Genomic DNA, 4,763 nt, shown 5'->3' on the forward strand with positions numbered 1-4,763 from the left:
GTGTATGGCCAAAAAATAAATAAATAAATAAATATATAATGCCACACACATAAACTGTCCTAGCTGGTTGTGCAGACCTGAATGAAGAAGAGTTTTTTTTTTTTTATCGGAATGACACACCCCCTAGGCTCACACGCTGCCGAGTTCGCTCCTTAGCTCTAGTAGTTACACAGGAGGCAAGCAGTGCGTATTGTCAGAACAACCGATTCAGAAAAAAGGGAGAGTGAGAATGAGGGGGGAGAGAGACGGAGAGGGGCGAGAAAGGGAGGGAGAGAGGGAGAGAGAGAGAGAGAGAGAGGGAGAGAGAGTGAGAGATAAGACGAACACGAAAGAAGGAACACGGGGTTTGGAGGAGCGAGGCGAGTCTCAGAGCCTCAGGGGAACCACAATTTATACAAGGCCGCCGTCTGCTGGACTGACTAGGCCAAAGCATGTAGAAGAGACATCTGGGTGAGGAACAGGCGCTAAGGTGACAAGATCCCGGGTCTAAGGTCGGCCACGGACATCTGGTCATCCGCGGGGCACTGTGGAGAACCAAGTTTCCTAACACCCACATGTGCTCTACGTGGGTGTCATGCATGCCTGCCTGCCTGCCTGGCCGGGGAACCCGGCGTGCTCATTCTTAGATAGCTCTGGTGTTTCATATGCAGGTGCGGGGGCCAGGGGAGGGGGGATGTTACGAGGGAAGGAGAGAAAGAAAGGGGAGAGGGAAGAGAGGACGGAGGGATGTGTGTCGCAGCATCTCCTTTAGTAGTTCATAGGCGTCATGATCATGTGTTCCAGCACAAGTGTGAGATGTGCAATGAGAGAAACAAGGGATAAAAGAAGAAAAAAGAAACCCCGAAAGTGCTGCCTTGGGACGCAGTCAGAACAAGTCAGCAACCTGCAGGCACGGAGGACCGGCCCTCTCCCCAGCCGATTGGAGGCCAACAAGAGATCAGGAGCTGGGGCCTCAGCGGGGGGGTTGATCAGTTCAGAAACGCATGTGCGTCAATTTTTAAGGCTGAATGGTAATCCATGGTACACATATTTCACATTTTGTTAATCCATTCATGTATTGATCGGTACTGGGGTGGATTCCACATCTTGACAATTGTGACTTGAGCTGCAATAAACCTTCTATTGCAAAAGTCTATGTTAAAATGATTTTTTTGTCTTGTGGGTTGGAGTGGAATTGAAGGATCAAATGAAAGGTTTACTTTTAATTCTTTCAAAATTCTCCATACTTCTTTACAAATAGGCTATATTAGTTTGAAATCCTACCAACAGCATAAAAGTGTTCCCTTATCTCCACATCCATGCCAGTCTTAGCAGCTTTGGGATTTTATAATGTATGCTATTCTCATTGGGGTAGATTATATGTCAAAGTGCTTTTGATTTGCATTTCTCTGATGATTAGGGATGGTGAGCATTTTTTTTTCATGTATTTGTTTGGCCATTTGTTCATTACTGTTAACTTAGAACATTATATTTTATGGCTGAGTAACAGTCCATGGTATAGTAAACCCCAAGATGTTTATCCATTCATTTATTGATTAATATTTAGGTACTTTTGATTTTGCCTCGATAATGTATGTTGTAGTCACCCTTATGCTGAGACTCTTTATCTACAGCCTGAGGAACAAAGATGTGAATGGAGCCCTGAACTCCTCAGAATAGCAGCCCTTGTCTGTGATTATTTAGAGCCTCAGAAGTACTTGAACTCTTTGTGCAACTAGGCCAATGGGTGTGTATTTCAATATCCTATGTCTTTTTCTCTCCCAAGACATGTTTCTTGTCTTTTTATTGCCAAAAAAATTTTTGACTTTGTTTTCACTTGTTTTCATGTTACTTTTATTCAAAACTCCCAGTTTTATTTCTTTCTGACATTTGTTTCCTATATTTTGTCCAGAAAATTCCATCTTTAGGCCATCTGCAGTCCCTCATGCCTGTAGTCTTAGCACTCTGGGAATCAGAATGGGGAGGATCACTTGAGAATAGTATTTGGAGACCAGTCTGAGCAAGAATGACACTCCATCTCTACAAAACAAATTAAAAAGTTAGTTATGTGTGGTGGTGGAAACCTATAGTGCCAGTAACTCAGGAAGCTGAGGGAGGAGAGTCACTTGAACTGAAGAGGTTAAGGTATCAGTAAGCTATGATGATGGCACTACACTCTACCTAGGGTGACAGATTGTGACTATGTCTCAAGGAAAAAGAAGAAACATAGAAAATTTCATCTTTTGCCAGTTTTCTGACAACCATTCCTGAAATTTCTGACACATTTATAGCACATTTTACATCAAATGCAGACATGATTTCCTCAAACACTATTCTTGTCAATGTTAATACTCTTCACCTTAGCATTTTTTCTCCTTCTACCAAATGAAATAAAAGTCATAGTGTATCATAAGCAATGTTTACAATATCAGGACTGTTTTGTTGCTTTACATGTATGACTTTAATATGAAAACATTTATTCTAGCTATTTTCTGTCATTTATCTTTCTATCAAGGAAAGATACTGAGATTCAGGTGAACTATGTCCTAGGAAACTGACACTTTGCCCACACTCCTAACTTTGCTGTCCTGCTGTTCATAAGAACTCATGAAGTGACTTTCAACTTCAAATTCAGAATCTAGATTTGAAAGCTCACAGATTTAGATGGTTCCTAGCAATGTACAACCCAGGATAGCTCTGACCTGGTATCTCTTTATGGTACAAGCAGAAGTCAGAGTTGTGGCCTCAAGGAGCACAAATTCCTCAATCACTCACTGTTGGTAATCTTTGTTAGTGCCACTTTTGTTCCAACTCTATTCCTGGACCCATGTATTCTATATATTGAGGACATAGCATGTTGCATTTTTTCACTCTTTGGAGTACACATACTGCATCATGCATTTATGTACCAAACCTTTCCTGTTAGTCAAATGCCTGCAATAAGTATAATCTCTTTGAAATAAAAGCATTTTTATATCTTCCATTAAATATATTTTCAAACTTTCCTTCAATACTTCATAATCCTTGAGGTTATATTTTACCCCTGCCCTTTCTTTCCCTGATAAACTTTACAATTGGTTTATATTTGTCACGTCTATTTCCACAATACTCATTCCTTTCTTTTTTCTTCTTCATGAGACAGACTCTGCCCCACCCTGAGTGCAATGTTATCATCGTAATTTTCTTCACTTTCAAGCTCCTCGGCTCAAGTGATTCTCCTACATCAGCCTCCTAAGTAGCTGGGACTACAGGCTTCCACCAGCATGCTCGGCTAATTTTTCTATTTTTGTGTAGAAACAGGATCCCCCTCTTAACTTATATACATTCTGCAACCCTTTCCACCTGAATTATTTTTGCCTCTACATTTATATTTATTTGTAACTTTTTCCATTTCTCTTCATTTGATCATTTATGGGGTACAAGTGCCATTTTTTTGCATGGATATATTGTATTATAGTGAAATCAGAGCCTCAAGTGCATCTATCACTGGACCAATTCACATTGTATCCACTAAGCAACCTCCCATGGCATGACCCCTTCCCAGCCTCCCCACTTCAAGTTTCCATTGTCCATCATGCAACATTCTCCTTCCACATTTACACATCATTTAGCTCCCAGGTATAAGTGAGATCATGCAGTACTTGTTTTTATGTATCTGCATTGTTTCACTTAAGATAATGACCTCCAGTTGAATCCTTGCTGCTGTAAAAGACATTATTTCATTCTTTTTGTGGCTAAATAGTATTTCATTGTGTATATAGACCACATTTTTTTTTACCCAGCACTCCACTGATGGCAACTTAGGTTGATTTCATATCTTTGCTATCATAAACAGTGCAGTAATAAACATATAACTTCAGATGTCTTTTTATACATTGATCTATTTTCCTGTGGGTAAATGCACAGCAGTAGTATTGCTGGATTGTGTGGTATTCCTATTGTTAGTTCTTTGGGAAATATCTAAATATTATCCACATCCTGGCCAACATCTTTTTTTTTTTTTTTTAATCATAGCCATATTGACTAATGTAAGATAGTATCTCATTGTTGTTTTAATTAAAATTTCTCTGATAACTCTGATGGTGACATTTTTTCATATGAATTTTGGCCATTTGTTTATCTTCGTTTGAAAAATGTCTATTCATGTCCTATGTCCATGTTTTTTTTTTTTTTCTCTCTCTTGTGCTCAAGTGATCCACTTGCCACAGTTTTTCTATTTTTAGTAGAGACAGGGTCTGATTCCTGCTCAGGATGGTCTTGAACCTGTGAACTCAAGCTATCCATCCACCTCCGTCTCCCAGAATGCTAGGATTACAGGTGCGAACCACCGCGCCTGGCCTACTGTATTATTTTTAATTTGTATTTTTTATTTTTATTTTTTTTATTGTTAAATCATAGCTGTGTACCTTAGTGCAATCAAGGGGTACAATGTACAGGTTTCATATACAATCTGAAATATTCTCATCAAACTGTTCAATGTAGCCTTCATGGCATTTTCTTAGCTACTGTATGTAGGCATTTGTATTCTGCATTTAGTAAGTTTCGCCTGTACCCATTCCGAGATGCACCGTACACGTGGCCCCACCCATGACCCTCCCTCCACCAAAACCTCCTGCCTCCCTTCCCCTTCCTTGGCCCTTTCCCTAGTATTGTGCTATAGTTGGGTTATAGCCTTCATGTGAAAGATATAATTTAGCTTCATAGCAGAGCTGAGTACATAGGATACTTTTTTCTTCCATTCCTGAGATACTTTGCTAAGAAGAATATGTTCCAGCTCCATCCAT

Source organism: Nycticebus coucang, unplaced genomic scaffold (assembly GCF_027406575.1).
Source record: "Nycticebus coucang isolate mNycCou1 unplaced genomic scaffold, mNycCou1.pri scaffold_49, whole genome shotgun sequence".
In the NCBI taxonomy this organism is placed as follows: domain Eukaryota; kingdom Metazoa; phylum Chordata; class Mammalia; order Primates; family Lorisidae; genus Nycticebus; species Nycticebus coucang.